The following is a 12,213-nucleotide window of genomic DNA, read 5'->3' as shown; positions in this document are numbered from 1 at the left end:
AAAAGTCCGGGACCAGATGGATTCTCAGCCTAGTTCTACAAAACCTTTTAAAGAAGAGCTCATTCCAATACTTCTCAAAGTATTCCATGAAATAGAAGAGGAGGGAACCCTCCCAAACTCATTCTGTGAAGCCGATATCACCCTGATACCTAAACCAGACAGAGACACATCAAGGAAAGAAAATTTCAGACCAATATCCCTAATGAGCATCGATGCAAAAATTCTCAACAAAATTTTAGCAAATCGCATCCAAAAATATATTAAAAAGATAGTGCACCACGATCAAGTGGGTTTTATCCCAGGGATGCAGGGTTGGTTCAACATCTGGAAATCAATAAATGTCATTCACCATATCAACAGACTAAAAGTGGGTTGGGGATATAGCTCAGTTGGTAGAGTGCTTGCCTCACAAGCACAAGGCCCTGGGTTCAAATCCCCAGTACCACAAAAAATAAAAAAGAACATCAACAGACTAAAAGTTAAGAATCACATCATTATTTCAATAGATGCAGAAAAAGCATTCTGTAAAAGAGAGCAACCCTTTATGCTCAAAACACTAGAGAAAATTGGGGTAGTGGGAACATTCCTTAACATTGTAAAGGCCATCTCCATTAATCCCATGGCCAATATCATTCTAAATGGTGAAAAACTGAAAGCATTCCTCCTAAAAACTGGAACAAGGCAGGGATGCCCTCTTTCACCACTTCTATTCAATATTGTCCTTGAGACTCTAGCCAGAGCAATTAGACAAACCATAGAAATTAAAGGGATACAAATTGGAAAAGAGGAACTCAAACTATCCCTGTTTGCTGATGACATGATTATATATTTAGAGGAACCAGGAAATTCCACCAGAAAACTCTTAGAACTCATAAGTGAATTCAGTAAAGTAGCACGTTACAAGATCAATGCTCATAAATCCAATGCATTTTTATACATAAGTGATGAATCTTCAGAAAGAGAAATTAGGAAAACTACCACATTCACAATAGCCTCGAAAAAAATAAAATACCTGGGAATCATTCTCACAAAAGAGGTGAAAGACCTCTACAATGAGAACTACAGAACACTAAAGAAAGAAATTAAAGAAAACCTTAGAAGATGGAAAGATCGCCCATGTTCTTGGATAGGAAGAATTAATATTGTCAAAATGGCCATACTACCAAAAGTGCTATACAGATTCAATGCAATTCCAATTAAAATCCCAATGATGTACCTTACAGAAAATAGAGCAAGCAATTATGAAATTCATCTGGAAGAATAAGAAACCCAGAATAGCTAAAGCAATCCTCAGTAGAAAGAGTGAAGCTGGGGATATCGCAATACCAGATCTTCAACTCTATTACTAAGCAGTAGTAACAAAAATGGCATGGTGTTGGTACCAAAATAGAAAGGTAGATCAGTGGTACAGAATAGAGGACATGGACACAAACCCAAATAAATACAGTTTTCTCATACTAGACAAAGGGACCAAAAATATGCAGTGGAGAAAAGATAGCCTCTTCAACAAATGGTGCTGGAAAAACTGGAAATCCATATGCAAGAGAATGAAACTAAATCCCTATCTCTCACCCTGCACAAAACTCAACTCAAAATGGATCAAGGACCTCGGAATCAGACCAGAGACCCTGCATCTTGTAGAAGAAAAAGTAGGTCCAAATCTTCAACTTGTTGGCTTAGGATCAGACTTCCTTAACAGGACTCTCATAGCACAAGAAATAAAAGCTAGAATCAACTACTGGGATAGATTCAAACTAAAAAGTTTTCTCTCAGCAAAGGAAACTATCAGTAATATGAAGAGAGAGCCTACAGAGTGGGAGAAAATCTTTGCCACTCATACTTCAGATAGAGCGCTAATTTCCAGAATCTATAAAGAACTCAAAAAACTCTACACCAAGAATACAAATAATCCAATCAACAAATGGGCTAAGGAAATGAACAGACACTTCACAGAAGAAAATGTGCAAGCAATCAACAGATATATGAAAAAATGTTCAACATCTCTAGTAATAAGAGAAATGCAAATCAAAACTACCCTAACATTTCATCTCACCCCAATTAGAATGGCGATTATCAAGAGCACTAGCAACAATAGATGTTGGCGAGGATGTGGGGAAAAAGGTACACTCATACATTGTTGGTGGGGTTGCAAATTAGTGCAGCCACTCTGGAAAGCAGAATGGAGATTCCTCAGAAAGCTTGGAATGGAACCACCATTTGACCCTGCTATCCCACTCCTTGGCCTATACCCAAAGGACTTAAAATCAGCATACTACAGGAATACAGCCACATCAATGTTCATAGCTGCTCAATTCACCATAGCCAGATTGTGGAACCAACCTAGATGCCCTTCAATTGATGAATGGATAAAGAAACTGTGGCATATATATACAATGAATATTACTCCGCCATGAAGAATGATAGAATTATGGCATTTGCAGGCAAATGGATGAAATTGGAGGATATCATGCTAAGTGAGATAAGCCAATCTCAAAAAACTAAAGGACGAATGATCTCGCTGATAAGCAGATGAGGACATATAAGGGGGGATAGGAGGGGTGAGCATTAGGGTTAGGGTTAGGTTCAGGGTTAGGGATAAGGAGGGTGGTAAGAATGGAGGAAGGAAGGACTGTATAGAGGGAAGAGGGGTGGGAGGGGTGGGGGGGAGGGAAAAAAATAACAGAATGAATCAAACAATATTGCCCTACGTAGATTTATGATTTTTATTTAAAATAAATAAATAATAAAAAAATCACAGTGGATGGCTAAAAAAAATTTAAAAAAAATTTTTTAGTTGTAGATGGACAACTTTATATGTTTATTTATTTAATAAATATCTTTATTTATTTATTTTTATGTGGTGCTGAGGATTGAACCTAGTGCCTCACATGTGCTAGGCAAGTGCTCTACCGCTGAGCCACAATCCCAGACTTCTTTTTATTTTTATTTATTTGTATTTTTATTTAATTTAATTTTTTTTTCTTTGGTAGTAGTGTTTGAACCCTGGGACAGTTTACCACTGAGCTACATCTCCAGCTCTTTTATTTTTCAAATTTGAGACAGAAGTTTGCTATGTTGCTGAGGCCGGCCTTGAATTTATGATCTGCCTATCTCAGCCCCCTTAGTCACAAGGAAGGTCACATTCACCACCACTCCCTGCCCTTTTTATTTTTTAGTTTGCTAAATTGTCTAGGCTGACCTGGAACTTGGAATCCTTCTGCCTCAGCCTCCTGAGTCTCTGAGATTATGGGTGTATGCCAGCAGGTTTAGCTTCTTTGGTAATTCTTTAAGAGCAGGTTTGCTGAAACACATCTTAATTTTCCTTTATCTGACAATAACTCTATCCCTGAAGGATATTTCTCTGGATACAGAATTCTGATTTGACAGTGTTTCATTTTTAGTACTTTAAAACATATTTTTTGTCCTGCTATAATACCTCCTTGGTTTCTTTCTTGTTTTTAAATTTAATATTCAAACAGTCTTTTGGAAGATTTAATGGAAGAAAAGATTTCATATGTAACCATAACAAAAAATATACTAATATGTTTGTCAATAAAAATGTGAGACCTATTAAAAATAAAAATTAAATACCACTGAAGCCAATAATATAGACTTTCTACAAATAGAAGGACCATATTATTGTATAAATTAATTTGTAAATTTAACAAAATCTCAATGAAAACTTAATAGTTTTAAGTTGTATCACCTGATGCTAAATTTAGTTTAAAAAAAAAAAAAAAAGAAAACACAGAAGTGGGATCAACACTAAAACACATTAAAGCATTTTTAAAAGCCTAAATAATTTAAGAGTATCATACTGGTCTATTAGCAAAACAGAATGCCCAGATGTAAGTATATTCAGATACATATAGAAATTGAATGTATAAAGAGGACATCATCTCAAATCACTGAAAAAAAAGTAGTCAATAAATGTTATAGGGATAAGTAAAGTAATATCCCTGCCTTACTTTATATACCATGATGAATTCCATATGTACCAAAGATATTTTTAAAATAATAAAACCATTAAATAATAAGAAAACTTGAAAATTTTTTCTTTACAATTCTGGAGTTAGCAAGAACTATCTAACCTTTCATGACTCAAAATCTCCAAGTCAAAAATTATTTCACTGGTACTTTTTGTTACATGAAAATAATTTTTTTATGGAAAGAAGCATCATAAACAAACTTTTAAAAAAAGACAACTAAGGAAGATATTTACAGCTATATCACAAAGAGCTATCTTTTTTTTTTACCTTTTAGATTTTTATTATTAGTTCTCTCTGAAGAATCAAAATAGTTAGCAAATTGTTTTAGATTCATCAAGACTGTATATCCTTTGTATTTAGATCTTTAATGATATACAACATAATACAAAAGAAACCAAGAGTGATTTCTAAACCTAGGTGTTATTCGTGTGTCATCCTAAAGCAGGGCTGGAGGAAGAGGCTGTTCAGGGAGAGCAGGGGAGGGTTAGTGCTAGGCCACTGAGTTGTGGCCTGTTTTCTCAACCCATTCAGTGTGCTGGGAAGGGGCCAATGATTACTCAAACTGACAATAGGTTTCCTAGAGCAGGGGCTCTGACAACTTGGGCAGCAGAGGATTGTGGTCCAAACCAAGCTGAAAGAAACAGGCTGGTCAGGGAAGCATGGTGACTCCCTGGCAGAAGAGGCAAACTCAGACCCCATGGAGAAAAGTGCTTTCTTTGCACCTCAGAGACATTACAGAACCAGTGTAACACTAAAAGATTTTGTTAAAAGGGAGAAAGAACAAAATCCTGGAAGAACCTTCTTGTACTCAACTTGGATTAGAGTTCAACCCTCCAGTGCAGGTAGTGGGAGAAGTATCTAACGCCAAAGCAGCACTGAGTCTAGCCCTCCCCTTTCTCCCCACTCCTGTTGGCAGCTAGACCAGGTTTCTACTAAGGATGTAGAGACCCCAGAAAGACCAAGGTAGTCTCTCTGGAGGGCCAAAAGTGGGAAGGACACTTCTCAAATATAAATACATTTAGTATGAAGGAGCCAGAACAAGTCTGGGGCATTCTTATGCCCAAATCTTCCCCACTTTCTCCCCAGCTCAGGACCTAGGCTCACAGAGACTGGCAAGCACAGTCTCCACACCTGATCTTCTAACCCCCAAAAGAAAATCCAGAAGTGTGCCCCTTCTTCTCCACATGTGGGCTCTGCAGGGCCTCTGGGGGGGGGGGGTGTGGTTCCGTGGCAGGGCCTGGGCAGGGCCTGGTCTCAGCTGGCTCCAGCCCGAGCCATGAGGTCTTCCAAAGCATTGTCCTGGTCATTGTTGTGTAATAGCAAAACTTCCTTAATGTCTTTCAGTTCAAAGCCCATTTTCTTAAATTTGCTTATTAACTGAAGGAACTCCATCATCTTTTTTTCTAACACTGGTGCATTTCCAGAGCCTCTTCCACTAAAAGAGGTAGAAGCCCTTCTCACAAAGCTGTCCCTGTGCAAAGAGATAGTCGAGAATCTGCTTGATATTCTCTCCTTTCTTCTTCATGGCTCTCAGGACACGCTCATATGAGTAGCCCATGTTAACCATTGTCTCCACACACTGCTGCTCACTGGGGGACAGTGTTTGCAGTTCAGAATAGGCATGGGGACAGCTGGGCATTTGGGGCATTTGTGACACTGAGAAATTTGGAGGGGTGACTGTGGGACCTGTATTTGGAGGTGATGATTCTTCTGTGCACACAGACAAGACAGACTGGGAAGGCATCTGGGAGGATGTCAGGGTTGGAACCTCTGTGCCACTGTCCAAGTTCAAAGCTGAAAGCCCAAGAGTATGGTCCCCATTGAGCTCATTGGCACTGCTTTGGGTGGAAGGCTTTAGGGAATTCTGGAACATGCTACTGTGGAGGCAGTATGTGCTATGGAAAGTGCTTGCCAACTTGACTGTCTTCTGATTGCTGTCATCAGAGTCAAGTTTTGGGAAGGACAGAGATTTGATATTGCTTACTGCAGAGATAGTGGGCAGGGACACTTTGGAAGACAGCAACATCTTTTCACAGTTGCCCAACTGTGGTAAGGTTATAAAGTCATTGGGTTTATGAAGAGGCTTGAAATCTAGGGTTGCCCACTCCAAGGATGCCAAGACCTCCTCATCCTGTAACACAGACCCAGAGCCTCCTCTGGGCAAGTTATTGTCCGGTAACTGAACCATAATGTGTCCAGTGGTTCCTCCCAGAATCTCTCTCAGCTCTTCCTTCTCATCAATAGTTTTCAACTCCAGATTATCAAATGAGTCCTCTTCACACTTGGAATCAGCAGGATTGAAATCTGCCTTGTGTGGGATGGGCTGAGAACTTTCTGTTTCATGGCACTACTGCTGATCCAAGTTGGAGTGAGGATGCTGTTGTGCTGTAAGCTGGCAAGGATAGGGTTAATATGAGGTGACATTGTGGCTGTACGTGAGTCTTGGAGAAACTCATTTTGCTATCATTCTTTGGGCCACTCTTAGAATTCACTTGAGCTTCTGTTTCCTTGGCCTTGCATTCTGCTTCCTGTTGGGCTTCTTGGATTTTCTTAATATCTTCAGCCCACTCAATGGTTTTCTTTTCCAAGGAGAAGTCATACTGTACTTCTCTGACAACTTGCAAACAATCAGGCAAGGAGAAGCCAATAGGTAGACCAACTTCAGCTGGTGTTTTGAATTTGTCTCCTGTCTTAAATGGGACATCATTGAGGTAACTGAAAGTACCATGAAAATCTGCACGCAACTTCTTCGAAGCCATTTAGAACCTGGAGAAGACTAGATGATGCCAAAGATATCCCTAAAGAAAATCACTCACTCTAGGTCTGGTCTCCATTTCTCCCTAATCTCATTGCCTCACAGAGAACTAAATCTACACATTTCCAGTTCACCCTCAACTCCCCAGTGCTCAGCTTCTTTATTAAAACCTGGGTCCCTCTCCTCTACATGCTCTAGTTTCCACTGAGTTCTCCCTTCAGCCAGATAGGTGTCTACTATGCCCATCTTCCTAGTAGAGTATTAGTGCCTGTAATCCAAACTCATTTTCCCACATCTCTTCTGCCCTCCACTCCTTTAATTCACGCGTGTCACTCTGACCCTTCTCCCAGAATCTTCCCCAAGTCTGGGATCTTGGTCTTGCCCCTTCTCCCTCCCACCCCTTTGCTCCAGTTCTTTTCACCCCGCAGGGTCTCCAGCCCTTTCCCCAGGTTTCCTCCTCCGTAGGTCCCTCAGTCAATAACCCTTTTGAAACACAGAAAAGGGAAATAAAATTTGCTATTAATAAACAAGATAGTTAACTTCACTCATTAAAATAGAGAAATGTAAATTAAAACTGAGACTGAAAGACCATTTTCTTTCTCTCAATTGGCAAAAATCCAAAGTTAGCTAACACACTCTGTTGATAGGATTCTGGAGGGGAAAGCATTTTCTCATGCATTCTGACAGTGGTATGTTAAAGTCACCCAGAATTATTATGTTGTGCTCTATTTGATTCCTGAAATTGAGAAGGATTTGTTTGACGTATATTGATGCGCCATTTTTTAGGGCATAAATATTTATGATCGTTACATCTTCCTGATTTATGGCTCCCTTAAGCAGTATGAAATGTCCTTCTTTATCCCTTCTGACTAACTTTGACTTGAAGTCCACTTTATCTGGTATAAGGATGGAAACCCCCACTTTTTTTACTGAGTCTTTGTGTGTAGTATTTTTCCCCATCCTTTTACCTTTAGTCTGTGGATGTCGTTTTCTATGAGATGAGTCTCTTGAAGGCAGCGTATTGTTGTCTTTTTTTTTTTTTTTTTTTTTGGTGCTGGGGATCGAACCCAGGGCCTTATGCTTACAAGGCAAGCACTCTACCGACTGAGCTATCTCCTCAGCCTCCTGTGTCTTTGTTTTTAATCCAACCTGCCAGTCTATGTCTTTTGATTGATGAGTTTAGGCCATTAACATTCAGGGTCATTATTGATATATGATTTGTATTTCCAGTCATTTTGGCTTATTTTTGGTTTTTAACTTGACTTGGTTTCTTCTTTGATTGACTTTTCCTTTAGGGTAGTTCCTCCCTTTGCTGACCTCCATTGGTTTTAATTTCCTCCTTGTGGAATATTTTGCTGAGAATGTTCTATAGTGCAGGCTTTCTATTTGTAAATTCTTTTAACTTTTGTTTATCATGGAAGAATTTTATTTCATCTTCAAATCAAAGGTTAGTTTTGCTGGGTATAAGATTCTTGGTTGGTAACCATGTTCTTTCAGAGCTTGAAGTATGTCGTTCCAGGCCCTTCTAGGTTTTAGGGTCTGACCTGAGAAATCTGCTGATATCTCTGTTGGTTTCTCCCATATGTAATCTGATGCTTTTCTCTTGCAGCCTTTAAAATTCTATCTTTATTTTGTATTTTGGGCATTTTCACTAGAATGTGCCTTGGTGTGGATCTGTTATAATTTTGTACATTTGGTGTTCTATAAGCCTCTTGTAGTTGATTTTCCATTTCATTCTACAGGTCTTGGAAATTTTCTGATATTATTTCACTGAATAGGTTGTTCATTCCTTTGGTTTGTATCTCTGTGCCTTCCTCAATCCCGATAATTCTTTTTTTTTTTTTTTTTTCACACGAGATTTTATTAAGCAGACAGGCAGACTGTCTACAGAGAGGAAGAGGGAGGGAGAGAGAGAGAGAGAGAGAGATGGAGAGAGAGGAGGAGAGAGCCCGATAATTCTTAAATTTGGTCTTTTCATGATATCCTATAGGTCTTGGAGTTTCCATTCATGATTTCTTACCATCTTTTCTGTTTGTTCAACTTTATTTTCAAGAGTAAACATTTTGTCTTCATTGTCTGAGTTTCTGTTTTCCAAGTGATCTAGTCTGTTGGTGATGCTCTTTCCATTGAGCTTTTTATTTGGTTTATTGTTTCCTTCATTTCAAGGATTTCTGTTTGTTTTTCCCCCCCCCAGAATCTCTCTTTGTTGAAACGATCTTTTGCTTCCTGCTGTTGCTCTTTCAACTGTTTATTGGAGTGATCATTCATTGCCTGCATTTGCTCTCTTATCTCCTCCTTTGCTTCACAAATCATTTTAATTAAGTATATTCTGAACTCCTTTTCTGACATTTCTTCTACCATGCTGTCATTGGATTCTATTAATATAGAATCTTGGTTTGTTTGGAACACTTTCTTCCTTTGTTTTTTTCATGTTGTTCACATATCTTCCCTTCTAGCAGTGCAGATCTGGGGTGAAAAATATTTTTCTCTCATTGTTTCCTGAGATGGGGTGTTTTGTCTCCAAACTTATAGGCTCAAGTGAACCTCCCACCTCAGCCTCCTGAGTGGTTGAAACTACAGTCATGACCAACATACCCAACTCTTTTGTTTTCAGATTGAAAATTTTCTATAGATTTATCTTCTAGTTTACTAACTCTTCACTCTGACAATTCCATTCTTACATTGACCCACCTGGCGACATTTTAAAGTTTTAGTTATTATATATCTTTCTTATAAAATTTCAATTTACTACTTTTATCTTCTGCTTCTTCACTGAGACTTATACCCTTTTATTTATTTCTAGGATGGACACCTTCACTTCTGAGAGATTTTTATAGTAACTGCTTTAAAGTCTTTTTCTACTAAGTGCTAAATGTATATCATCTTAGAATTTGTACGTGTTGAATACCCTTTTATATGTAAGTTGAGATTTTCCTTTTTTTTTTTTAAGAACTTTACAGTTATACACAGTAGTTTGATTCATCAGGACAAACTCATACATGTATGGAATTCAATTTCAGTTTATGATCCCCCATCTTTTCCCTTTCTCTTTTCCCTCCTGCTCTCCTTCCCCTCTCCCATTCTGCTTTCCTGGTTTTTTTGTTTTTTGTTTTTGTTAGTATTGGATTGTATACTCAACATAATAAAAATTATGTTTTGAGAATTGAGTCTTATTTAAATTTTGTGGAGAATGTTGGTATTTTTGTCTTAGCTACCTAGTTGTGTTCATGTAGCAAGTTCTACTAGCCTTCTAAATATTTTGGTTTTCATATTAATTCACTTTTTGTAGTGATATTCAGACCTGTTCCCAGATGTGTCACTGGCTGGCGAGTCAGAACTGGACCTTGGTCTAAGCCTTAGTTTTATTTCCAATGTCAGTAGAATAGTGCTCTTTGCAGATTATATAATTGATTAATAAGTTTGAGTAGTATCAGTCAATCTCCATTTTGAAGTTCCATATCAACCACCCTAACCAGCATAGCAGCACATGCCTATAATCCCAGGTGCTCCAGAGACTGAGGCAGGGACACTACTTGAATTCCGGAGTTTGAGGCTAAGCTGGGCAACAAAGAGCTGAGCATGGTGGCACTCACCTGTAGTCCCAGTGACTTAGGAGACTGAGGCAGGAGGATTGCAATTTCAAAGCCAGCCTCAGTAATATAGCAAGGCCCTAAGCACTTCAGTGAGACCCTGTTTCAAAATAAAAGATAAAAAGGGCTGGGAATCCAAACAAACAAACATACATGTCAACCACCCTTTCTCTCTAAAAGAGTTTTAGCAACTGCTGAGAGTCACTACTTAGATTATTTCATTAGATACAGCAAAATGGTGAATTTTAAATGAAATTATCATCATTTAGTTTTCTTGAAATATAGTTAGTATGGGAAAGGTAGGGTAAACACTTGATTTAGTTTCCTTTTATTTATATGCAGAGTAATGGATTGATGCCATAGCAATTGTTTACAGTATCTGAGTTGGTAGATTTTTTTAAAAGATATCATTATAAAAATTCATGTATTTAAACCCACACACGTGCGTGCGTGTATGCAGTTGTTTTTTGGGGACTGGGGATTGAACCCAGGGGCACTCTACCACTGAACTATATCCCCACTCCTTTTTATTTTTTATTTTGAAATGGAGTCTCTCTGAATTTTCAGGCTGGCCTTGAACTTGCAATCCTCTTGCCTCAGCCTCCTGAGTCTCTGGGATGAGGCCTGCATCACTTGTGCCCAGCATACATTTTTATATGTTCAATGCTTCAATTCATTACACCTTTTTTTTTTTTCTTTTGGTACTGGGCATTGAACTCAGGGGTACTCAACCACTGAGCCACATCCCCAGTCCTATATTTTATTTTATTTGGAGACAGGGTCTCACTGAGCTGCTTAGTGCCTTGCTGTTGCTGAGGCTGGCTTTGAACTTGAGATCCTCCTGCCTCAGCCTCCGGAGCCACTGGGATTACAGGCATGCGCCACTGTGCCCAGCTTCATTACACCTATTCTTTTTGATACTGAAAATTTCACACTTTAATCTAGTGTTAACCCCTTCAAGTTGGTGCTTGGGTCCTTTTGACTTGTCTCCATTATCTTGGTAGAGGTGAATTTACTTACTAAGAAGATAATGCAACTTAAGCTTCAGCATTATTGTTTGGGCTTCTGTCAAGAATTTGGAACCATGGCCTTAGCAATTTTACAAAAGTAAGATTTTTAGGAGAGCAGATAGGCTGGTGGGTGCTTAACATAGAAGGTTCAACCTCCACAAAACCTGGATCTGGCCCTAGTCTTCAATATATTCCTGCTTTTAAGCAACAGCAAGATTCTAGGTTCACCTTTTATATTTCCTGTTCCCAGTCTTAAAATTACTAATTTCTCCAATTGACTGAGGGTCCTTTTGCACAATTTAGATAGGAATCTCAAAAAGGCAAAGTGCAGCTCCATTACTGTTATCAGCTTCTGTTGGTATCTCTCAGTGCTAGAATTAGCAGCTCTCTGCAGCTTTCTGGCTGCTTAGCAGTGTTACCAGATCTTAGTACAGCCTGCTCAGCTTGCTCAATTTGAGATACAAATCACATATAGGCAAAATAAAACCATTTAAACCATGTTTTATTGAGGCTTGTGCTACAGCACAAGGGAGACAGTATGAGGAAGGAATTCCTCAAGGATAAGAGGTCATCTGCTTATATAGACAAAAGGGGCTCTCTGCACAGGCTCATAATCATCTGTCCATAAACCATAGAAGTTCTGGACTGTAATGTTCTATAAATGTATGCTGGACCTGTGGGCTCTTGGTTTTCCTGAGGTATGGGGGAGGTGTTTATCACCACCACTGTAGGAACCTATTGGAAAATCCTCAGCAAGTCCTAGGGGAAGCAGACTCTAGTTGCAAACTGAATGGACTTTGGAAGCTGCTGTGCCTTAAATGGTGGTCGCCCGAGCAGCCCCAGAAGTTTGGTGTTCTCCTGAGCATCTG

General features: G+C 39.0%; 1 protein-coding gene and 1 pseudogene across 3 annotated transcripts in view; one reads left to right on the top strand and one right to left on the bottom strand.

The window, feature by feature from the left end:
- Positions 1-12,213, top strand: part of TTBK2 (tau tubulin kinase 2) — a 162,793-nt gene that overhangs the window by 38,722 nt on the left and 111,858 nt on the right. The window lies entirely within an intron of this gene.
- LOC306654338 (ubiquitin-associated protein 1-like) overlaps positions 4,246-12,213 on the bottom strand; it is a 91,328-nt pseudogene continuing 83,360 nt past the window's right edge. Inside the window, exon 2 of the transcript XR_013766987.1 lies at positions 4,246-7,893. The product of XR_013766987.1 is annotated as a ubiquitin-associated protein 1-like (transcript). The remainder of the gene's footprint in view (positions 7,894-12,213) is intronic.

This window comes from Sciurus vulgaris (assembly GCF_902686455.1).
Source record: "Sciurus vulgaris genome assembly, chromosome: 2".
NCBI classification, from domain to species: Eukaryota; Metazoa; Chordata; class Mammalia; order Rodentia; family Sciuridae; genus Sciurus; species Sciurus vulgaris.
The sequence above is the reverse complement of the archived record's forward strand: the minus strand, read 5'-3'. Positions and strand labels throughout refer to the sequence as shown.